This window comes from Rhodnius prolixus, unplaced genomic scaffold, assembly GCF_049639745.1.
Source record: "Rhodnius prolixus isolate KJV_2025 unplaced genomic scaffold, Rpr scaffold_4, whole genome shotgun sequence".
Lineage (NCBI taxonomy): Eukaryota > Metazoa > Arthropoda > Insecta > Hemiptera > Reduviidae > Rhodnius > Rhodnius prolixus.
The window spans coordinates 10268402-10295125 of NW_027411614.1; the positions used below are offsets into that span (position 1 = coordinate 10268402).

Genomic DNA, 26724 nt, shown 5'->3' on the forward strand with positions numbered 1-26724 from the left:
TGGACTGAATACCCCTCTCAAGATATTTCTTTTCCATATTTTTTAAGAAGCAACTGCAGCGCTATTAGCATTTCACTGACAAGAACACAGTGGCCACTGGGACTAACTCATAAATTAGCAATTTTACTACGCTAGACATTGCTCGGGAACCCATGGGTTAATTTTGTGATCCCCAATTATCTATTACTGACTGTTTAACTAGTTTTTTTTACACTACAAGAAACAATCTCGAGCTCTCGTCTTCTACTATTGAGTCTTCACTCCTACTGCTGTAACTAAAGAAAACTTCGAGTTCTTTGTTGAATGAGTAAGTGATTTAATAATTGAATTTATCACAGTTTGTTGACTTTTGCTACTTAATGTCAACAAAAAAAAGTTGCCACATCCCAGGGTGCAACAATCTACCAAACTGGTAGGTAAACTTCTTAATCAAATCGATCTCAGTGAACTCCACATTGACAGTCAACTTCTTTCTCACCTTCTCTTTCCTTCACAACCCTCCAGTTAACAGTCACTTTAAACGATGTCCAAAAACTTCTTCATCATGCCAATAAAGTTATGTTCAAGTTGAGCAAACTAACTGAGACGATACCTGTGCTACTAAGTTTAATTTCTATGCGTGCTTGATTTTAATTTTCACTTAAAATCTTGTAAAGTTTGCAATAACTTTTGAACAGAAAACTAATAACAATTTTGCAACTTGCGAAAATGATTGTAAGTTAAACATATACTATATACTGAAACTGAAGTTAAGTTATTATAAAGTTGTCTTTTTCTCGGCATTACTATCGTTTCGTAGTTATTCAGTCAGATGTTACCACTTTTATCAGATTTCCTTTCAAAGAAGCCATGTTGAATCCTCCAACCAACTAAAGTAATTCCATCTCACATATTTTTACCTGAGTTGATAAATTTACGAAACTCACTTGAAAAAAGAAGTATAATATCCTAAAATATATACACAGTGACCAGAGTTATATGCTCCACCCACTTTTTTTTTTTAACGGCGGGAAATTTCGAAAAAATAAAAAACACGTATTTAATCATTTTTAGTCTAGTTTATTTTCAGTGATTGACCCATTTTTTTAAACCCCTGTATCTCGAGATACAGCATCCAACTTTTGTTTTTCAAATGGAACGTTATATTTTTTGTTACATATTTTAATAGTACTTGAGCTCCTAAAAAAAACAAAAAAAAATTTTTTGAAATCGGCTAGGTTTTTCAAAAGTTATGGTAATTTAAAATAATGAAAAAAAAAATTCAGTTTATTGACAAAATCTCGTAATTTTTCTTAAAGAATCTGTTCAAACTGGGCACAATCAACGGATAGGCAAGCCCAAACTCTGGACTCCCACGCTTTGCTTGTAGCAGCAGTTATGGTGGCGAAGTCAAGATCTAGGCAGGTTAGAGTTATTCGACGTTCACGTTGTTTATTCAACAAACGTTTGGTGTGGAGTTTTAGGAAATCAACTAATCGGCCCATACTTCTACAGAGAGAACTTAACTGGTGCAAGGTATCCAACTTTTTTTTAAGAGACATTTTGCCAGTTCTGTTAGAAGATGTTCTCCTCTACAACATCGGTTAGATATGTATTTTTAACAAGATGGTTGCCCGGCACATAATGCGAGAGTGGTTCGAGGTTACCTGGACAGAAATTTCCATGAAAAGTGCTTAGGGACTCATTGCCCCATCCAATGGTCCCCTTGATCTCCAAACTTAACCCAAATGGACTATTTTTTGTGGGGATACCTAAAAAATAAAGTGTAAAGTATCCTTAATCCTGTGGCTTCAGTCGATGATCTGAAACGTTGAATAACTCTATCCTCCTAGATCTTGACTTCGCCACCATAAGTACTGCTAAAAACAAAGCGTGGGAGTCCAGAGTTTGGGCTTGCCTATCCGTTGTTTGTGCCCAGTTTGAACAGATTCTTTAAGAAAAATAACGTAATTTTGACAATAAAGTGAAATTTGTTTTTCATATTTTAAATTACCATAACTTTTGAAAAACCGAACCGATTTCCTTTTTTTTTTTTGTAATTTATTTGTTATTCACAATCTACAAAAGAATAAAATGCAATCAGTGAATAAGATGAAAGAAGACATTATGGCTGGATCAGCTTGAGGAGAGAAGCTGCCCTCCGGCAACACTCTCGCTGGAGTTCCTTACATTACTGGAGCTGGTCACGAGGCCAACAGCGTTTCAATCGACGTGGAGGACAATCTGGAATCGTTGTGGAGGCAAGATTTTGAATAAGAGGATTGGTACAGAATGGAAGAGAGTCAAAGAATTTTCTATATTTAGATTTAGATTCGTCAGTTACGTATGAGATTTTGAGATCGTTATGGAGGGTGGAGTTAGAGACATAAAATGGAGAATTCGTAATCTGACGGAGTATTTTTGATTGGAAGGACTGTATTCTTTGTGAATTGGAATGTTTGGCTGAACCCCACAGTTCAAGTCCATAAGTCCAGATCGGTTTAAGTACGCTGTTGTATATTAGTCGTTTATGTTCCAGTGGTAGTTTGGATTGTCTGCCAATTAGTCGCAGTAGTAATTTGTTTCGTCGGTTGAGTTCAAGTCTTTTGAGTTTAGTGTGCGGATTCCACGTTAGTCTTTTGTCGATGTACATCCCAAGGTAGCGAACTAAATTAGCAGAAGGAAGAGGAATTGAGTTAAGACTTATAGAGGGACAAGAATTACGACGCAAAGTAAAAGTTATCTGTTCGCACTTTTGAGGATTGAATTTGACTCTCCACTTTTTGGCCCAGGGTTCTAGTTTGTGTATATGAGATTGTAGATGAGAGGAAGCGGTAGTGGCGTCTGAGTTAGAAGAGAGAATAGCAGTATCGTCAGCGTAAGTGCAGAGCAGTGTGTTTGAGTCAGTTGGTAGGTCGGATGTGTACACAGTATAGAGGAGCGGTCCGAGAATACTACCTTGAGGTACACCAGCCCGTGCCAGAGAGTAGTCGGAAGAGGCAGATCCACAACTTATCTTAAAGAAGCGGTCGGTAAGAAATGATAGTAGAATTAAGTAATAAGTTGATGGAAGAGCACTCTTTAACTTCCACAATAGTCCTGGGTGCCAGACTCGATCAAAGGCCTGAGCCACGTCGAGAAAGGCCCCACAGCAATATTGTTTCCGCTCCAGAGAGGAAGATATGGCGTCTACTACTCTGTGACACTGGTGAATAGTGCTGTGCTGTTGTCGGAAGCCAAACTGATGTGTTGGAATTATAGTCACAGATTCCAGAATAGGGTAGATGCGTTTAAGTAAAAGTTTTTCCAATATTTTTCCCATAATAGGTAGCAAACTAATAGGTCGGTAAGAGGTTGGAAGGTGTAAGGATTTATTAGGTTTCAGTATCATTTTTATTACAGAGAATTTCCAAGTTAAGGGAAAGTATGTTGTCCTGAGAACTGAGTTATAAATGTATGTTAAGAAAACGACTGCTTTTTTCGGAAGATTGCGAAGAATTTGTGCTGTTATCAAGTCGTATCCTGGAGATTTTTTGTACGGTAGGGATTTTATTACGTGTTTAACGTCAGACGGAGTGAATGGTTTTGGTGGTAACGAGAGTGGGAGAGGGATGTCTAGGTCTGCTATGACTTCAGTGCAGTGTGACTCGTCTTGAATATCTGGGTGAGGAGTGAATACGTTAGTTAAGTGGTTCTTAAATTCTGTCGCTGTTTCATTGTCGGTAACTGTCCAAGATCCATCGTCACGTCTAAGAGGAGAGGAGACAAATTTATATCTGAGAAGACGTTTGGTGGCTGTCCAAAGAGATTTGCGGTCAGATACCAGAGAGGTCACGTACTCGTCATACTTTAGGGATCTGTGTTTTTGAAGCTCTCGTTTCAGCTGTCTCGTCAGTCGGTTGAAGGTCAGCTTGTCACTCGGATAGCGAGTGTGTTGCCACAAAGCACGGGCTCTTCGTTTCTCTCTTATTAGCATTCTTATGGCAATAGGTACATTGTGTTGTCGAAAATTATTCTTTAGTGAAGTGCATCTGGTGGATTCGGAAATGGAAGTTTGAATAGAAATAGTAAGTGTCTGTACTGCGTTATCTATTTCATCAGGGGTTTTTAATGATGTTAACAGATTTAGTTTGTTTGCTAAGATAGTTTGGAAGAGAGTCCAGTCTACAGGCCCAGTGATTAGTGTAGGAGGTGAAGGAGTGGGTTTGGCTACTACACTGAGTGTAAGGAGTACAGGGCTGTGGTCAGAAGATAAGTCAGTAAGTGTATAAATGTCTTTGTAAATGGACGTCGTATTAAAAGAGATGAAGATGTCCAGAATGTCAGGTAGTTTTGACTGTGCTGTAGGCCAGTATGTCGGTCGGTCTGGTGATAGAACATCGTACTGTTTACGAGAAAGAACATCCAGCAGTGTGCGTCCCCGTGGATTGGATGTACGACATCCCCACTGAGGATGCTTGGCGTTGTAATCTCCTCCAGCAAGAAATTTAGGCCCTAGGGAATGGAAGAAAGATTGAAAGTCCGTTGCTGAGATAGCTTTATTAGGAGGGCAGTAAACTGCTGCTAGATTGAACCCTAGAGGTTGGCAGTCTAGAGAAATGGCTGTGGATTGAAGGAATTCTCTCTGGTAGGAAGGAATTTGATGATGATTTAGAGTGCTTCTGACTAAAATAGCTGCGCCACCATGAGATGTGTCGTCTGGGTGATCAGTCCTGTACGTTTTGTATCCGGTTATGTAAAAGTTGGATCGTCCAGTAAAGTGAGTCTCGGTAATAAGTGCAACGTCAATTCGTTTGTCATTTAGAAATATCTCTAGTTCGTCTCTGTGAGAGTTCAAACCATTTGCATTCCAAAGGAGAATTGCGAGTGATTGCTGAAGATTAGAGTTCAACGTGAGAGTTTGGGAATGATTTCTGTTACCAGAGAAGTGAGTAATGTGATGAGTGGAGTGATGAGAGACTTGAATTCGGAGAAGAATGTGTTAAGGAGAGAAGTGAGGTCGTGAGAGATAGGGGATGGTTGAGTAAAAGCTGGACGAATCGCTGAAGGCCCCGCAACTTCTGCATATGTAGGTCTGTTACTGGTGGTGGTTGGTAGAGGATGTTCACGAGTAGATTCTTTAGCAGGAAGCACAGGAAATTCGGAGTTTCTTGGAGGAAGAGCAGTTTGCTGTGATGAGCCATTCTGATGTTGATCTGGCCAGATTCCATTTTTGGCGTAGATGTTTCTTCTCCTGAGGCGCTGAAGTTCTTTGTGAACAGTGCAACCTTTGTAATTTGCTGAGTGGGCTTCAAGACAAAGTGCACATGTTGGAGGAGTTTCTATTGATTTCTTGCATTCTGAAGATGGATGCATACCTGCACATCTTACGCACCTCGGATTATGGTTGCAATATGACCTCGTATGGCCATATTGTTGGCATCTTTTACATTGTAGGATTTCTATTGTCTTGTGTGGTTCCTCTATGTTAATTCTTGTGTGTACAATCGTTTGTAATTTGAAAATATCTGTATTATTTATTTGGGGCTCAAGATCAACGAAAAATAATGGAAGCGGTAATTTTGATTTTGGATGTCTGACATTGGTTACGTTTCTAACTTTGAAATTATGGCGTTCCAGGTCCTCTTTAATTATTTCAGTTGGGGTGGAATGGTGAAGGTGCCGAATAACAATGCGGAATGCTTTTTCTGTTTTAATTTGGTAGGTGTGGTATTCTGCTTTATTGGCTTGAAGATAGTGTATTGTCAATCTATATGCTTCGACTGTCTTTGTGGACAGCCGTAGACTGTCTACACTGGATTTACATTCGAACGAGTCTGGACCAATAATCTGAGTTAGTACTTTGCAAAATTCTACATAATTTGACACATTTTTGATGAATATTGGAGGTGGTTTGGTATTTTTTTGAGGTTGATTTTCTTCATGTGTTGGTTCATCTTCCACGCTCAGGGGTGCAAATGGATTAGGAGTATAAAATTTAGATTCACAATTGCTAATTTTTACGGGGGAATGATCAATCTCATTTGCTGACGGAGGATTTTCTCGGAGAGATTCTAATGATTGGTGGATACTTGTATTATCTTCGAAGATCTCGTCGTCCTCAGTAGAGGAGGTCTTTCGGGATTTTCCTTTATTTTTTTTATTTTTTTGTTGAGTATTGGAAGATGTATTTGTTCTCTTAGAACATTTATTTATAACCGTATTAGTGATGCTCTTGCCTTCTTGATCACAGCTGGTTGTTGCGTGGTTACACTCCATATGGACACTTTATTAAATTAAATTTAATGAAATATATATATATTTATATATAAAACAAAATGTTCAAATAACTTACCAACTAACCTTAAAAGTTCAGTTTATATTTGTAGGACTAAATAAAATATTTTGGTTCCTACATCACAACTTAGAGTTTTAACATGCACTGAAAGTTAAACTATATGAGAGGAGAATCTCCACACACTAAACTGTACACTTTTACCTTTGAAAATAACACAGATTTCAAGAGCGAAATTTATCTATACTTTCCGTGTCACTAGCCACAGCTGACGAACCGATTTCCAAATATGGTTTTTTGTTTCTTTTAGGAGCTCAAATACTATAAAAATATGCACAAAAAAATATAACGTTCCATTTGAAAAACAAAAGTTGGATGCTGTAACTCGAGATACAGGGGTTTAAAAAAATGGGTCAATCACTGAAAATAAACTAGACTAAAAATGATTAAATACGTGTTTTTTATTTTTTCGAAATTTCCTGCCGTTAAAAAAAAAAGTGGGTGGAGCATATAACTCTGGTCACCCTGTATATAAAAAAGTGGAATGAATACCAGCATCCCATTCAATCTGACTAACAACTTTGAAATTGTGCTCTTACAAATCTTAGTCAACCACATTTACATGTTAGAAGACGGCAGCCTGATTTCCAGCGGAAAAGTGAACTGTGCATCTTCACGCTCTAAATAATTTCACATCTGCTGAATAAGATTTTTATTATTTATTATTATCATTTTTTTTGTTTTAAAGCGGAAATAGTCCTGGCGGAAATAATTAATTGTACGAGGTCTTTACTATGGTTAATTTTTAAGGAATATTATTCGGTACATGTGGCCTACATGCCTAAGAACATTTACATCTAAGTTTAAAGTTGGTTTCCCTCTATTCTTTTCTACAAGCTGCCGCAGGAGTTAATAAAAAACCGTTTCTTACCCTTGAGTTTAAAATTATCTAACTTATTGATACGAACAATTCATTTTTTTATATTCCTTTATTAAAATAACAATACAGAGTAAGAAGTGAAACAAGAATAGAACCAAATGAAAACCAAACAATTCACTGAAGCGAAAAAATAGACATTTTGTATTTTTTTTTTTTTTTTTAATATGATGTGAAGCACTAATACGAATTATGCACTTTTCAGGATCTAATTAAGAGCAAACGAATGGGATGAATGCAAAAGTTACGGCGAAAAGCTGGCAAGGCCAGAATGAATCAAATTGCAAAACGATCAAAATTAGTTTCCTTGATACCGATCTTACAAAAAAATGAAAATCAAGTTCATGTTTTGGCCATTAATTATAGTATATACATAAAGCATACCTTCGGGGTGCAAAAGAGAGGGAGACAGAAAAAAAATTAAGTATTTCTAAACAATTCAAGGTCGACAGGTAGCCCCTAAAAAATATAAATTATTGAACAGGTCTGAGAACATGTCTGATTTTTAGAGGCACAGATTTGTTTATCTGATATTAATGGTGCCATACACTTTTATTGTTTTATAATTGTAACATCCGGTAGTGTTAGACACTGACAAACTCTACTGACACTAAGATTCACTCAGTAAGTGAGGGAAGAAGATATTCAACGGTAATGCTCAAGTCATGTCTGGTAGTAATTGCTCTCTTAATCGCGAGGCAAATAGTGTTTTGAAAGCTCAGGAATACTTACTGGAAGGTGACGAGATAGATGAATGGCGGAACAAGAAAACCGGAACTAAGACTGTAAATTCTGATGAAAATATTTATAGCGAGCTCGAGAACATTGACGTTCAGACGGAATTTCTAAGAGAGTGTGAATGGTTAGTTTTGAAACATTAAAATGGAGCGGAGAATGGAGAATTTTCGACTTAAAAGGTTGAATTCTTTGAAGATTATAACCAAACACTTAACACTGAAGGTTTTAATATTGAGAAGTATACTAAGTATACACTGTTTAGTAAGAGATTACATTTTTGAAGGAGTTTTTTGAGACAAAAGCGCCAGATAACATCAGTTAGTACAAAGTAACTTTGAGGGTATGCATTATTTTTAATACTTACATTAAAAATAATTGTACGATTGAGACTATTTTCGAGTCGGATTTCCGGCATAAGAAGTACCAGTGAATAAATAACATTTTCGAAAACCCCAAACTTTCTTTTACTCAACGCCTTAGACACAACTTACAAGAAATAAGTTAATAAGATGACAAGCGAAATCTCACGAACTTATAATCCAAGTGAGAGTCAGTGGTACCAAACTGAATAGAAAAAAAAAAAAAAAAATACCTTTAAGGTTAAATATGTATTGCAAGGCTGCACCCTGTCATCCAATAACTCTCTAACGGTACATTACCATGGCAACTCTGCTATTTCTCATCATTCACGCACGATTTTTCTTTTTTATTAGACAACAACAATAATTTGTATGTATAAATAATTTTTCGACTCGTGATTTTAAACATAAAAATATTTCTGTTGTTATTTAGGTGGAGGCTTTTATTGTTATTATTATTTTTTATCAGGGAAGAGAATTTAATTAAAATTCAATTAAAGGAGTTGCTGAAAGAGAGAGTGTGGTCATATAAATGGTGGTGGCAAGAAATATTAATAAATTATTTCCATAATCCTGTATTAGAAGGTAAAAAAAACGAATATACAGGGTAAGTATATAAGTATTGTAAGTAAGTATTGTCCATAGGTCTACTGTGTGTAGTACGTCTAAAGTGGAGTTCAATGACGTATTGGCCAACTTCATATTTTCCTCTGTTCTTGAGTGACGTCACTTTAATTTTTTTTTTCTAAAAATCATTACTTTTTTCCAATAAAAATGTTATTTCAATGAATTAAACAACTTGATAAACTAACACTGTTGAGCGCTCGTAAACACGTTTTCTTGCAAAAACAAACGTAATTTCTCATACGAAGATAAAAGGAATCCTAGAAAATGATATACCTTTTGAAAGCCCATTAAACAAGGAAACTTTTTAAAAAAGTGCCAGCACCTAGGTCTGATAATGATCACGTAAGGGCCTAATGAGTTTTCTTAAAAATTTCCATTACTTTTATTTTTCCAGCATTCGGAGGAAGATTGAGGCTGTTTGGAGAATAACTTATGCTTGGAAATGGTATCAATTTTTAGAAAATTTATCTGTCTTTCTAACCGTGTCATCAGAATCGAATTCGGACTAAAACTTTCTGAGTAATAACATTTATATTGCAAAAAAAATAATGATTTTAGAAAAAAAAAAATTAAAGTGACGTCACTCAAGAACAGTGGAAAATATGAAATTGGCCAATACGTCATTGTACTCCACCTTAGATGTACTACACACAGTAGGCCTATGGACAATACTTACTGGTTCATCCTGTATAGGTTTCGTGACCGTAAATTATTAAACTAAGGATTCAAGATTGGCGAGGATTGGCGTGGCTATGCGGGTTGGTTCAGTTACAGAAACTGACCCGCACAGCCACGCCCTGAAGAAGACAATATATTTGTCGAAACGATGGCAAAAAGACGAGTTTGTTTTTTATTTGACCAATTCCTCGCCAATCTTGAATCCTAAGTAAAAAAAAAAAAACCTTAATTTTTTTAAAAAAACCTTGCTACCCAAGTACTAGACATACATTAGCTGTCATAATTTTAAGCAATTTAGGGATGGATGAATCACTGAATTGAAAAGGGTTACACCAATTTTCAGGAGATGCTATTAGGAATCTAAGAAAAATTTAGAGAACAAGAAATAAGTAAAGAATAAGCAAAATTTCGGGGAAAATGCGACCAGTTCGCGTTTCATCCAATGAGGAGTAAAAGAATCAAGTCTTTGTGAATATTCAGGCATTGAAGCGTACAATATGCTGTCCTATCTTGAAACAAATATAAAGACGAATAGATGGACCAGAGGATAGAGAATTAATAACCATAAACCGAGTTCTCACTGTTTTCTTTTTTAAAGTTTATTAAAAGTGACAATAGTTCAAATTAAATTTGTGTACAGTCCATCAATTTCATAATATTTCTTGAAATAACGTCCTATCTGGAATAAAAAAAAAAAATACTTTGGCTCCAGAAAGACGAGTAGAACTTGTTGAGGAATGCTGGCCATGTTTCTATCACCTGATAAAGTTATCTGGCCAACCCCTGTCACTGTGTACACAACGTTCCTCTCTTTTCCAACAAATATTTTATTATCTTTGTTTTAATATGGAGAGTTCACATATCTGGAATAAGACTCAGACAGATGGCGATCTATTTTACAATTTAAAGATTAGTAACTCTAAGACAATGGTTAAATATCGAAGCATTGCAGACGGAAAACACTTTTTCTAAACGTTAGCAAAGAATTATTGTTATTATTTATTATTCTAAACCAAAACTACAAGAAATAAAAAAAGTAAACTTCAGCCACATATCAGTGGTCGCAAAATCCATTTCTTTAAAGGAAATCCATTAATCATAACTAGAAAAGCGGTAGATATAAAGGTTTGTGCTAGATTTGGTTTTTCACTATCAGGAAACAAAAGTTTGAAAAGAAAAATGAAATCACCACATCAACTCTTGAATATTGAGTGATTCCACTGACTTTAAAAGTCAATTATTAGTAATAATTATTCTCAATAAATTCATCTCCATTTTCATTGGTTGTAACACTCTGGATGTGTAATAGAAATGAATATAGGGAAACAAAAAATAAATATAAAAGAGAGAAATGCTACAGACCGAACATGTGTAATATGTGGGCGTAGATCTGTATTAAATTAGCATTATCTGGAACGGAGTCGAGTGTGCATGAAATAATACAACAATTTGAGAATGATATAGTATTAGTGTGTAGGTTATAATATGAACATGTGTGGGGTCTGTCGGCTGGATGGTTACAATTTTATAAATATATCTGCTAAAAGATAGATAAATTGAGCCGGAACAAAAAATAATGTGAAATTTACATAACTTCTGAAACAGAGAACAATTTCAGATAAATCTAACTCAACATTAAGTGGATCTGTTACAAATTTAATAGATGTCAATGAACTTGCCTTACTTCTTAGACTTAAGGAAACTTATGCTGAGAAACTTATGCTACAATCTGAAGAGCCAAGATCTCACAGAGCAGAAGAATATACCTGGCATCACTAACGGCGTGTCCTATAATTGGTAAATACCGAATCAAACAAATAACACATCTTTATATATTTTTAACGCAGTCGCAGCTTAACAAAAACATTACCATTCCCAACTGTTCCCATCCCATAAACCCACATTTTTTTTGTTTTCTAGGAGTGCTGTAATACAGCCTGCAGTATCAATGAAATATAATAAAAATAAAACTATACAAAATACTGTCCATTATTTTTTACAGTTTAGATTTTTATGAAAATTATGGCGTAAAAACATCTTGAAAGATGACATACTCATCATGAATAATCGTAAAACATTTACGTAAAAAATACTATTATAATAATATCAACAACTTAAGTGGAGAAACCGCCAGTAATGCCCAATTTAGAGTATTTCGAATTATTTCTTTTTCCCTTAATATTGATGTTTCCCTCAAAAATTTTAATTTTTTCCATCAAGATTGCAATAATTTGGTAATTACAACACTGAGTTTCCACAAAACCTTTTTTTTGAATAAGGGAAAAAAAGGTTTTTTTCAGCAAATTGTGTTTGGGTGGGCATAGATAGTTCCTATTTCCTGTTTCATTTGAAAGCTCTAGGATATCCATGTGTGAAAGAACCAGACGTTTCAACTGAATATTTTATAAGATTTTCATGTAAGTGACACCGAATTGTAGTCCAAATCCGAGACTGTCTTCATGCACGATTTTTGGCCGAACATTAAACGCATTACTATGTTTCATAGGGAATTCCACAAGCTGTAATTTCATTTCAAGGATAGTTATGCTATATGAATAATTTTATCATGGTCAATTACCAATACTTAACAGTATTGTGTAAAACAACCCACCAGAGAGTTGCAGTGCACAAAACAAAAAATTCGGTAGCCAATAACTTCAGATGATGGCGCGCCTTACAAAAAAACAAAGCGCAAAACATACAAAAATATATTCTTTAAAAAATTTAAACGTAATAACATTCAGTGAATATTAAAACATATGTAACAAATAATGTTTAATCAGTGGCAGATGTAATATATCTAGTTTTCAGATAAGGAATAATATCTGCACAACGAAATAAACCACTGTTTAATACACTAGAACTATTAAACTAACTAAAGCTGCTTTATATCTACCCAATCAGTCAAATTAGGGATACTAAGTATGTACTAGTTTCAAGGGTTACCCACTCCATCACGTCGGCCAAAGTATGTTAATACATATGTCTTAATAACTTTTAAATGAAATATAAAACAGCATCATGAAGTTCACAAGTAAATACATATATACCAAAATATATATACCACACAATAGTGTGAACCTAAAAATGTGGTACTCCCAATGCCCCTGCTGTAAAAGACGTCTAGAAGCATTGTCAGAAATAGTTTAGGATAGAAACAATATTTCTATTGGAATGTAAGAATAAAGTACGATACATTTATTTCATGCGCAATATATCCAGCATACTGTATTCTATGCACAATAGCATAATTATAGAACAAGTTGAAATTTAGGAATGTTAAACATTACCTAAACTTTGAATCGTTGTATCTCCATACCTATCGATCAGAGTTCTATGTAATTTGGCGTAATTGTAGAGCACAGCTACCTACACAATTGAGAGAAATATTAACATTTCAGATGCAATACAACAGGAGATATCGTAAGTTGAAATTTAGGAATGTTAAACATTACCTAAACTTTGAATCGTTGTATCTCCATACCTATCGATCAGAGTTCTATGTAATTTGGCGTAATTGTAGAGCACAGCTACCTACACAATTGAGAGAAATATGAACATTTCAGATGCAATACATCAGGAGATATCGTAAGTTGAAATTTAGGAATGTTAAACATTACCTAAACTTTGAATCGTTGTATCTCCATACCTATCGATCAGAGTACTATGTAATTTGGCGTAATTGTAGAGCACAGCTACCTACACAATTGAGAGAAATATGAACATTTCAGATGCAACACAACAGGAGATATCGTAAGTTGAAATTTAGGAATGTTAAACATTACCTAAACTTTGAATCGTTGTATCTCCATACCTATCGATCAGAGTTCTATGTAATTTGGCGTAATTGTAGAGCACAGCTACCTACACAATTGAGAGAAATATGAACATTTCAGATGCAATACATCAGGAGATATCGTAAGTTGAAATTTAGGAATGTTAAACATTACCTAAACTTTGAATCGTTGTATCTCCATACCTATCGATCAGAATACTATGTAATTTGCCGTAATTGTAGAGCACAACTACCTACACAATTGAGAGAAATATTAACATTTCAGATGCAATACAACAGGAGATATCGTAAGTTGAAATTTAGGAATCTTAAGCATTACCTAAACTTTGAATCGTTATAGCTCCATACCTATCAATCAGAATACTATGTAGTTTGGCGTAATTGTAGAGCACAGCTACCTACACAATTGAGAGAAATATGAACATTTCTGATGCAACACAACAGGAGATATCGTAATTTGAAATTTAGGAATCTTAAACATTACCTAAACTTTGAATCGTTGTATCTCCATACCTATCGATCAGAATACTATGTAATTTGGCGTAATTGTAGAGCACAACTACCTACACAATTGAGAGAAATATTAACATTTCAGATGCAACACAACAGGAGATATCGTAATTTGTTTTTTAGGAATCTTTAACATTACCTAAACTTTGAATCGTTGTATCTCCATACCTATCAATCAGAATACTATGTAGTTTGGCGTAATTGTAGAGCACAGCTACCTACACAATTGAGAGAAATATGAACATTTCTGATGCAACACAACAGGAGATATCGTAATTTGAAATTTAGGAATCTTAAACATTACCTAAACTTTGAATCGTTGTATCTCCATACCTATCGATCAGAATACTATGTAATTTGGCGTAATTGTAGAGCACAACTACCTACACAATTGAGAGAAATATTAACATTTCAGATGCAACACAACAGGAGATATCGTAATTTGAAATTTAGGAATCTTTAACATTACCTAAACTTTGAATCGTTGTATCTCCATACCTATCAATCAGAATACTATGTAGTTTGGCGTAATTGTAGAGCACAGCTACCTACACAATTGAGAGAAATATGAACATTTCAGATACAATACAACAGGAGATATAAGTTGAAAAATTTTCTAGGAAGCCTAAAGGAACTGAAGTCAACCAATAAGTGTTACTGAATGAAATTACTAAAGCTATATCAGAATGAAACCAGAGCTTAAAATATTGTTTTCTTCAAATTGGATTCCAATCAAACAGCTTTGATTAACTAGCTTGCTACTCTAGGTGTGTTGGTTTTTTGAAAAGTAAGGAAATGATATTATTTTTACACGAAAACTAGTGTATTTTCTTTGGACTGGATATAATTCAATTCAGTATCACCACGTTAATTTGAACTTGAAGGGAAAGATCGGAAGTTGGGTTAATTATCAACAAAGAGATGTTACAATTTTCGGTAGACATTGTTTTTGGTGGTACATCCGTTTCGATGACTGTACACTAAAATAAATAAATCATAGAATTCGTTGAGATTAGTTTCCCTGAAGCTCATTGTATCGAATTATGTTGTATATAAAAAGTGGTCCAATTTGTTTGATTCAAATGTTGAAATATTGGTTGGCTGGCAGAATGTAAAAGAAGAAAAATGTATTACTCATGATGAAGAAGAGGGATGAAGGAGAGAAAAATCGGATCATTAATAACGATTAAATCTAGAGCAAAATTTAAATTAGATTGGGAACAGTCATTTGTCTGGTTAAGCATGAATTCCTTGTCTTTGTTTACTCTTTCTTTCTGTAAAAGAAAGAAGAAAGAAAGAATAGAGCCTCATGATAGGAGATATTGTTCTGTAAGCAGTTAGTCCATCCATAACGAAGACAAAAATCAATACTAATAGGCGAAAATTATATCAAATCTTTTCTTCAAAGTTGTTGGCGAGAGATTTTTTGGGTTGCTTAATTAATAAAACATCGTTTCATTACTTTTCCGATAACTTTGTCAGCGTAGTCCAGATTTCAGTAGCACTCGTTACAAAGAGAAATGTTGAATGTCTGAGCTTAAAATAAAAACTGTTGACAGTTAAACATACATAACTTGGGAAATACTTTCTATGAGTGATGATACAAAATAATACAAAAATATTTATAACAATCTTTTTTGCTGTACTCAAACCAATTCACTAAGAACACAGATCTAGTTTCCAACCACACGATTCACACCACAGAATCGTTTAGTTTCCGCAAAAAGACAAAAAAAAATCAAAATTCACAACTAATCCACTGCATTGTGCTGCTATCTTCAGGAAAATTATTGTCTTAGTTATAAAGACTATTGGGCTGAAATGCAATTTTTGAAATCATGCGTTCTACGAATTTTCCCGCTTCACGATGCCTTCTTTTCCTAGGTGTGTCGCCTGACTTTCGATTTCAATTCAGTTCTTCAGCGTTTTTATTAAATTTTAACGTTTGCAGTCAAAGGATGTGAAGTACATTTACTAAGGTAAATGGTTAACAGAACACAAAGGGCATGCAGTGTATGTCTTATGTTCAAGAAGTACCTTCCCATCTCTTAAGAAGAATTCAGCGCATTACATTCGCCAATAATAGCGAAATTATGAACTAAATAATGATATAAAATAACCACTGATAAAAAATAAGAATAATAAATGAGTAGTAGATAAAATAATATTAAAGTGGGAATTAAATCAGTTGTTCCCAATAAACGATAACAAAAAAATGGAAAATAAAAATATCCAGTTTTTGCGGGGAATTCTTTGCGTTTAGCCTGGAGGCTGACTGCTTTTAGATTTTAGCATAATGATAGTCTGGAACAATTTAACAAAGCTGGGCTACTGAGCTGGACCACAGGGAGCGTTTGAAACTGGTGTGGCTACTGTATAGGGGTACATTAACGAACTCGCCTTGTTTTCCACCAGTCTGTTTATATGTTCAAATACAGAGGAGTGTGTGTTGTGTGCCCGATTCCCAAAACAGGACGAATAGAAGGAAGTAGAGCCCGGACTACTGTTTTACGCCGTAAATTATGAAAATTACCTAACTGAAAGCTGATAATCTCACTGTACAAATTACTGGCAATTTTGTTCGAACTCTTCCAATAAAATAGCCGGAGGAAAAGTTATTTTTGTAAATATTCCCTTCCCCAAAATTAAAAAAAAAGGTTATAATAATGACTATAACTGCGTGAGAAAACAAAAATTAACATATTATAATTAATAATGCTTCTTATGTACCGCGAAATAACACCTCATTTATTTTAAGTAAGTGCAGCAAATTAAATTGTGATTTTTAAATTAATGATATAATAATCTGATAAATAATTAATCAATAATTTTTATTGATTAACCTATTTCTAAATTATTGTTGTTATTAACTTTTTATTATTTGTTTAAAATGAATAATCTAATTAATTACGAGATTTCTGGCGTAGACTAAGCGAATTGATACACAGAAGGGCTTTAGCCACTAAAAGGGCAAATAACTTCTTTTTGGAGTTTGCTGTCCAGAATTTCGCTCCAGGGCGTGAAATTCACAGCCCTTTAGATATTTTAGAAACTTAGACACTAAACTACGTATGAAGTTTACGAATATAGATTGACAATTCCTGTTAAAAAGGCGCCACGGTAGCCGAGCGGTTAGAGGCGAAACCTGTAAAGCTGATATGTATTGTGGTACTGGGTTCGATTCCCCGGTCTTAGGCCTTGGATTTTATTTAATGGTTAATAAAAGAAATTTTACAGTAAAGTATGTTTGCTAATCGCCTCCGTCCAAGGCACCTTATTTGGTAGTAACCCGCCTGAAAAAATAGGCATTACTACTACTACTACAATACTTTTTAAGATCTAAGAAAGACACATTTCTTTACCAATCTTCAAGTACATACGAGGGTCGTTTGAAAAGTCCGTGCAAAGTCAGAGAGATAGCACCACTGGCGCGTATCGAGGTTATGTTTAGTTAGTAGCATCTCTTGGAAGAACACACGCCAAGTTTCAGCCAGATCGGTCTATTTCTTTGGGTTTGGCATTCGTTTGAATCGAGGAAGTCGAGTGATTTTCAAAAAATGGACGAAAAAGAATTTCGTGTGTTGATTAAACACTACTTTATGAAAGGCAAAACGCCTCAGGAGACTAAAGAGAAGCTTGATAAACATTATGGTGACTCTGCACCTTCGATTAGAACAGTTTATAAGTGGTTTCAAAATTTTCGGAGTGGCCATATGGGCACAAGTGACGCTGAACGTTCTGGACGCCCTGTTGAAGTTACTACTCCAGAAATCATTGATAAAATCCATGATATGGTGATGGATAACAGAAGAGTGAAGGTGCGTGAGGTTGCTAGTGCTGTGGGCATCTCGAATGAACGGGTACATAATATTTTGCATCAACATTTGGACATGACAAAGCTATCCGCAAGATGGGTGCCGCGATTGCTCACCGTTGACCAAAAACGAAATCGTGTGAAGTGTTGCAAGGACGGTTTGCAGCTGTTCCAGAAGAATCTGCAGGACTTTAAGCGTCGTTTCGTCACTGTGGATGAAACATGGATACATCACTACACTCCTGAGGCCAAAGAACAATCTAAACAATGGGTTACCAAGGAGGAATCTGCGCCAAAAAAGGCGAAGACCGTTCCTTCGGCCGCAAAGATTATGGCGACTGTCTTTTGGGATTCGCAAGGAATAATCCTCATCGACTATCTGGAAAAGGGTAAAACTATTACAGGTGCATATTATTCATCGTTATTGGACCGATTGAAAACCGAGCTGCAAGAAAAACGCCCACGATTGGCCCACAAAAAAGTCCTTTTCCATCACGACAACGCACCAGCTCACACCTCAGCAGTTGTGGTCGCAAAATTAATGGAAATAGGGTTCCAACTCGTTTCACATCCCCCCTATTCTCCAGACTTGGCTCCCTGGGACTACTATTTGTTCCCCAATATGAAGAAATGGCTGGCGGGAAAAAGATTTTATTCAAACGAGGAGGTGATTGCAGAAACGAATGGCTATTTTTCAGACTTGGACAAATCCTATTATTCGGAAGGGATCAACAAACTAGAGCAGCGTTGGACGAAGTGTATAAGCCTAAAAGGAGACTATGTTGAAAAATAAAAAAGGTTTACCCCAAAAAATTAAGTAGTTTTTATTTTTGCACGGACTTTTCAAACGACCCTCGTATATTTAGTTCTAAAGAACAATTAAGCGGTTTGTCTTTTTTTGGCATTGGCTTTCGCCATACAGCCAGCATCGTCTAGGTGCTTATCACTAGAATATCACTCACTCTCCATTCTTATTTATAAATACATTCGCTTCACACATTCATCCCTCTACTATATACAACTATTTACATACAAACTTACAACTAATGGATAAATCAGTACTCTACATTCCTGACATCCTTATAGCTTAACCGAAATTAAAATCACGTAATCCTTCTCTAATCATTTTCTTGCATACATTCTAATCGGCTATAACTTTTAAATACATTCATATTTCATTGCTAGCTCTGCATAGCTAGATACTTAAGCGCATAGATGTTGGTGCACAATATTATGTCTTCGTAGCGAAATGGTGCATCTAAATACCTGTATATATCGTCAAACATTCGTTTCCTTTCTACTACATAACGTGGACATATCATTATTATATGTTTGAAATTCTCCTCCTCTTCGCAAACTACGCAGAGAGGAGAGGACCTCTTGTTGATCCTGTGAAGATACGATCCGCACCACACCGCGTGGTTCGTTGTCAGCGTTCAATTTCTTTAATTTGTAGAAAAGTTTGCTACATAATTATGAGTGACAAAAAGATTTCCTACGGTGATAGGTAAATGTTGAAACAGCGACAGATACACGAAATTAAAATCATGTTCATTCCAAATATCACCTTGGCAACGTTCTACCCTTTCCCCCTTCACAAACACCCACACATATTTAAATGAAAAAATTGTATTTCCATACATCAAATTGATTATGTCCTCCAAAATTTATTGCTAGTCATTATTCTCTGAGGACAATCAAGCTGAGAAATCCATTATCACCTCATTCTTTTTTACGATTATACTACAGCACATAATTTATCAACATTTCAATTTGATTTTTATAATTTTCCCTTTTATTTTCTTTAATTACAGTCAGTGTTAAATATTATATTTTCCTTTACAAGAAAATTATTTAGTTTATTACCAAATTCAGGAGGAAAATTGCAATTATTCTTTACAGAGACTGTTTTATGGATTTTGTTAAAAATTTTTGGACGAATAACCTTTTAGTCTTTAAAATATATATTTTTAATAATTGAATTGATTTATTATTGGAGATCAACGCGTGCCTTCTAGTTAAGAAATAAACATTAGACGATTATTAGAGTTACAAGTCGTAAATGTCTTTTTATAAAAAAAAAAAATGCAAATAACTAAAAGTCGCTATGGTGGGCATGTGGCATATGTAGACGAGTTATGTTTTATGTGACAGACATACTAACATAGGATGACTTACAGAGATATAAATTTGTCTCAGAATAATGTTGAACATATATGTAGATATATGAAACTAATAAAACATAGTTATGTAAATATAAACTAAGTCAGCATGAAGTTAAGATTGTAGAATGCTGGTTATATACTGGGAGTGGTTCATTTTATTTAATGTCGCCAAACATTAATTAATAATTCACCGACTAAATTATTATTTAAACAATAAATTTCAGCCTTGGAACCGCACAATAACAATAACATAATTATTACAATAGGTGTGCGAGAGAGATAGAGAAAGAACAGAAAATAATCTACAAAGTTGGCGCGTGACTTTTTTAAAATAATATTAAAAGTAAGATGTGAACCCATCAATCGATATCCTTTAATATTAAAACTAAAAATTATTATACAACACAACTTGAACCATTTTTATTTCCAAAAACTTCGCTTATCCTTTATTGAGTGACAAAGAAGTCCTGCAAGGCCACTTATTATGCAGGAGTTTTTAAAATATTCCAAATAATGTTTCACTTCATGCGTAAAACTGTCAGAAAACACGGATGTGTGGTTTCAAATTTTTAGTGTTAATTAAAAAAAAGATAAAAATTAATTATTACGAGAAAAAAAAATTCAGAATGAAGTGGCCACTTATTACGCGTAGAACATTTCGACATTGTTAAGCCTAACAGTTAGTTTTCTATTTAACAAGTGTTTATTAAGGAGGGCTTTACGTTTAACTACCAAATTAGGTGTCGTGGACGGAGGCAGATAGCGAACATACTTTACTGTAGATACCTTTTATTAACCATTAAATGAAATCTAAGACGTCCTCTGGAAATTGATCCCAGTACCACAAATACATCTTGAGCTTTGCATACCTAGCCTCTAATCGCAAAGCCCTACCGTGGTGCTTTGGTCCAAGAGTATTACGCCAACTTCTGGTCCGCTATCAACTTAGTAAATAAACAATCAACAAAATAAAAGTGAACCATCGAAAGAAACAATCGATATTCCTGCGTTCACAATGTCCACAAAAAAGAACAAACGGATAACAATAGAACAAAACAAAATATTCTGTATGAAGTTAATAAACTCAACGGTTTATTCTTTGTTGTTTATTTATAAAGAGCATGGATGAGTGAATTGCATTAAAATTGCATAGCCATACGTTTGCCAAGTGTACACCATAAAGATTTACTCGCGCCTACCAGCGAGTATTGTGTACGTGAATGGGATGAGGACAGTGTAATATAAAATATTCTGGCAGAATGCCCAAAACTACCCAAAAAAAAACCTCTGCAATACTACTACAACCTCCAGTTAGACATCAGTGAATCTCGTAAATTTAATAAAATATACACCGTTATTTATTTATGTTTTTCTTCCTTTCTTCAATTTATTTCATATGACTTATTTATTATTGCAAATAAAGGAAATATTGGAATCTAGCAAGAAGCAGCGGATTTCATAAAATACCGTTCGGGGATTGCTTAGAGAAAGAAACGTCATAAAGTTACTGGTTTTCAAAGAGATGACAAAGGGGGAGTTAATTGTTGGATGTTCCATTGAAGAAGAAGTACGTAATGTATTAATAACTTCTGTACTAAAGGAAACGCAATTTACAAATAAAGTTAACTAATAAGTGTTGAATATTACTGTAGATTTACAATTTCTTTCTATGCTTGGTGCTTCTTGAAAGAAGTATTAGATAATTTTGGAAACCAAGATTTAACGGGAAAACCGCTTGGTTAATTCAAAGAGAAGAGATTACAATAGATCACGATTACGACCAATCATCTTTATTAACAAAAATGGAATTCATATTGTTAAAAATTAAATAAAACCACATTTTTGTTTTATTAATTTATTACTGAAAAAGCTTTTTTATAACTTGAATTGGACATTCAAAGTTGGACTATCTCTAGAGTCGCAGAGTTCTTCATTGAGATTTTTTGAGTGCTCAGTCGGTCTGTTTTATCGTAAACAATCGGTGTTTAAAAGAGTTCCAGAAGACTTGAAGAGCCTAGCTTCTGTTAAAGATGTTCTTGTATAAGGGGCCGATTCATTTAGGGATTTTGGATGTCAAACAAGTCGGCACACTTGTCAAATCGGGAGACTTACAGCCCTTTGTCAGTCCCTAACCACCTGATGGCGATTTGTGGTTTGAAATTTGCAAGTCACGTGTTTCCAGATGAGGATAATATTCATTCTCCGCACGGGTTTAAGACAGTACAAAATGTTAATTCAAGGGTAATTAGTAAGGAACGGATTTTTATGTATTTAAAAATGCCAAATATTTAACTAAAATATGCATTTATTTTCGTCAATTATGTGGAAAATATGTGATTTTCTTAGAATATTTTCTGGAATATTTAAGTAAAATGGACATTTTTTTTTATGAAAATGGATTTTTTTTTGCGGGGGGGGCAAGTTATACAAGAAAAGAACATTTTTACAATTTATAATAATTTATTAGGAACAAAATAATTTGTTTTTACAAGTTATAATGATTTATACAACAAAGAACATTTTTACTATTTATAAAAAGATGTGTTAAATTTTCAATTTTGAAAACTTCACTCTTCGAAATTGTTTGCAACCACATGAAATTTCAAATGTTGGAACGTAAAGTGACGACGATCTGGGCGTAAGATGGACTTTTAACGACTAAAAGATCGTTCAACATCTACAGATGTTATAGGTGCCTTGCTGAAAGAAGTTATCTCGTTGGTTGTAAAGGGTACACGATGTTCTGAGGTGACTTCTGTTCCACTGATAATATGAGAAATCTGGCAGATGGTCTCCCACCCTTTGTTCTTGCTCAGGACTTCTACCAGTTTTGATCTGATCAGATCTCCCTTACTCCCAGGTATTCCTTCCACCTTTTCGATGACTTTTTTTAACGTTGGACACGTTTTTTGTCAGTCGAACATTTTGGGACTCAAGTTGGGTAATGGCTTGTGCAAGAAATACGCAATTGTCAGAAATGAATGCAAGGTCGTTCCTTAAATTAGGTTTCTCGAATAAAGACTTGACTGTATTTATCGCTACTGCTTCGTCTTCGAGATGTGAAAGGACATTCTTGATTTTATTGTAGTTTTCATAGTAATACTGAGCTGCTTCCAGCCAAGTACCCCAATATTGGTTCTGGTGGAAGGCACAAGTCTGGATAGAGATCTTTTAGCATTTTAATGCGACTTGGTGCTTTTAAGAACACTTTTTTAACCACTGTGATTCACAGCCCTACAGTCTGTGGTTCACAGTTCCTGTCAACCACCTCCCAATTATGAAAATATGCCCAAAATGAAAAATATGAAAAATATGTACATATTTTGATTAAATATGTAGAAATATTTATTTATTTTAATCAAATATGTATAAATATGCGATAACATCCAAATATGTGGAAATATGTGAAATAAAAGTAGGCTCAAACGGCTTAAAGAGTGTCAGTATGAATACTTCCAGTTGAAAAACGTCTGTAAATTGCCTAGAAAAAAATATGTAAATACATACGAATCCGTTCCCTAGTTATTAGTGATGAACCTGGTTAGATCTCTCACTGAAAATTGCAGTTTAAAGGTCATCTCCCACAAAATGGTGGCCATGCCCAATCCTTTCTGTAGAATTTTTTTTTTTTGAAGGAGGAAGAATCTTATGAAGGAATCTTCAGGGTGTAAAGATGTTCAGGGAGGTTTAGGTATTTCGGTGGAAATAGATTGTCCGGATGTTACAATAAAAATAAAAGTCAATTAGAAAATTATTACTAATAAACAAAATAATAATTGAAACCCAACCGGATATGACATAATACCAGAATCTTGACAAAGTCATCAATTTTAGTAGCATCATGTTAGCCCAAGGTCTAGCCGGGCCATCCTCCATCTAACTGGCACATTCTGTCCATATCTAGTTCCATATTTAATTAATTTAATTCCATATTTCATCACTAGCCAAGAGTCGACACACTCATAGAAATATTTCTAGCGACACCATAAATATGTAAATATGTTTCAAAAAAGAACCAGCTCAAAACACATTTCTATTTGGTTATTGTAAAATATGACCATGATTTCATTATTTTGGTTCAAGTTTGTTTTCTGATTATTTATTTTATGTAAATAAATTTCCATATTTTAATAAATGACCTCATTCATTGTGTTTACACTATTGAAATAGTGTGCATACATGCGCACACATAATTTGTAGCCAGAAGAGTAATGTTTTGCAAAAAGACCTCCACTATTGAAATTCTGTATGAAAAGTGGCATTAAGATGAATAGCACGAACTTGTTGTTGAGGATGAGATATTTCATGTTATGGACAATCTCTTGCGAAATAATACAGCACTTAGTTTGGTGGGAGTCGTGAAATTTAGTAGTAAACGTTGAGTGAATTAATAACCAAAGTCAGGATGGAAACATCACAAAACGTTAGTTGGGCATTTAACGTTATACCCAGGACAGGAATCGTTCTAGTTGGAGTAAAGAGTTGGAGATTAGGTTTACAGTAAAAATGTGTGGGCATGTCTCTTTGCTAACTGAAATGAACTTGAAAGATCGTCAAGAAAGAGATTTCTCTTAGAATTACTCAATGGTTCAACACATGTTTTGAAAGTTTCAGAAATACAAAAAAACATAAAAGAAGAAAAACGTTCAGCCAATGAGCAGTTGTACTCTATTTCTCACAATTTTTCTCAGTTTTGGGAGTTTTCTCAAAAATGAAAATTGCTTGAAGTTCAAATCTATTACTGTTTAGGTAATATCGTAGATTTCAGTTCAATCGTTGAACCTTAATTAGCTTAAACTTTTAGTTTCTCTTTTCTCACAATTACTGGTATCAATTCTAAATATCCTGAGTAACTTATTAGTATTAACTCTGTTTTTACAATAAACGCATTTATTAGACTGATGCTGGAACATGTAAAATGCCCTAATTTTGAAGATAAATACTAACCGACAACGTGCTCTAGTAATAACTATATTTCGTGATTAAAGAACAAACGTTTTTTTCTACATAACTACTAAAATATTTATTTAGCGTGTTCTCTGGTTAATTATGGTATTTCTAATTATTTTTGACTTTAAATACTGGAGAAAAAAATGTTAATTTTGGAACAGCGCAAAACTTGTTTTCTTTTTACGAACTTTTTAAGAATGTTTTATTTTGACAAAGTAAAATTACAACGTAATTGGCGATTGCAAGAATAACAATTATTTCGCGCTGTAGGTGCGCCTATAACAACCTAAATTATTTACTCATGGATATAATTATTTGAAGAAGACGTAACCTTGAGACTAGCGATCACAAATTAGATGATTCTTAGTCAATTTCTAATTATCATCAAAAGCCATTATCAATTTTGTTTTAGATGATAGAAACATCGATGTTTGAAGTAATGTAGAAGAGCACAACAGATTTACAAGTAAATAACAACAGATTTGCGGATAACTATGGAGAAGTGCATTACTGTCAGTGGAAGATAGATGATCTACATTGCTCTGACGAAAAACAAACTCTCACAAATGGAATTAAGGAAAATTCAACAACTTGTAAAATGCACTTCTCTTTCTTAAAATACCAAGTTAAGATAATATTATAAATGATCAATAATATTACACTATGAACTTACCAAAGCTTAGCTTTACCAAAAGCTTAATTTATGTGTTATGGATCATCGATGTGGCATACTATTCATAAGCTAATATTTATTCAATCTAACAGCGATAGAGATAGGAGAACACCGGCGGGGTGGATGATTACGTACACGTGTATAACGGTCAGTCCACGTGTTCTATTCGCAGTTATATTCACTATTACTCTTACTTCTGTTGGAGTTTGGTAACATATTAGGAATACGAGGTGTGGCTATAAAATAACGAGACTATTGCTGTAAAACATTTTATTTTAAATTTATACATATTTAGTTATTATCACCTTCAATATACACCCCTCCACTATCCCTACAACGCTCCATGCAAATTTACCATTATTCGAAACAATGCTAGAAGTCTTTTTCTGTGAGCTTCTGCATGACGCGTGCCACTTTTTCTTTCACAGCTTCAAAGGACTGAAATCGTGTTCCTTTTAATGCAGATTTGACTTTAGAGAAAAGATAAAAGTCACATGGGGCCAGGTCAGGCAACAACTAGGATGTTGTACTTGGCTAGAAACGTCTTGACAGACAATGCAGTGTGAGCCGGGCGCGTTGTCTTCATGACTTGTTCTTCCACAAATCGGGTCGTTTTTTCCTTACTCTTTCACGGAGTTGAGCAAGCTCCTCACGGTAGTAATGTTGATTAATTATAAACGATATTTTCATTCGTTTTAGACGTAGAAGGGGCGGTCATCATCTCCGACGTCTTCTCGGCCATCTTGGAAACGCTTGAACCACTCAAAAACTCGCGCACGTGATTAACATTCATCGCCATAAACTTCTTTTAATAAAAGATAAGTTTCAGTAGCGGTTTTACCAAGTTTCAAGTGAAATTTCACGACAATTCGTTGCTCTACTACATGTGTAGTATCATGTTTTCGGCAAAACGAAACTAACACCTCTTACACAAACGACGGTTCCGGTCAGATAGATTTCTGGTCAGAACACGTGAGACGCTGGCAATCGTAAGAGAAGGCTTTGCGCTGCACAGCTGTCGGTCGTTGAGATTTGGCGCATACATAGTTCTTCTGTAGCAGCATCAGTCTCGTTATTTAATAGCTACACCTCGTAGACGAAGCTAGAGCTTTTTAGAAGCATGTAGATGTAGACACTTTATATCTCTTTTCAAATTATATAAAGATTTTTCATTCAAACAGTATTAAATATAATTAACTGGCCATATAAATCAGAATAAAATGT

General features: G+C 34.6%; 1 protein-coding gene across 5 annotated transcripts in view; it reads right to left on the reverse strand.

Annotated features, from left to right (window-relative positions):
* Window positions 1–26724, reverse strand: part of LOC141455834 (breast cancer anti-estrogen resistance protein 3 homolog) — a 301202-nt gene that overhangs the window by 118863 nt on the left and 155615 nt on the right. The gene's annotated exons all lie outside the window — the stretch shown is intronic.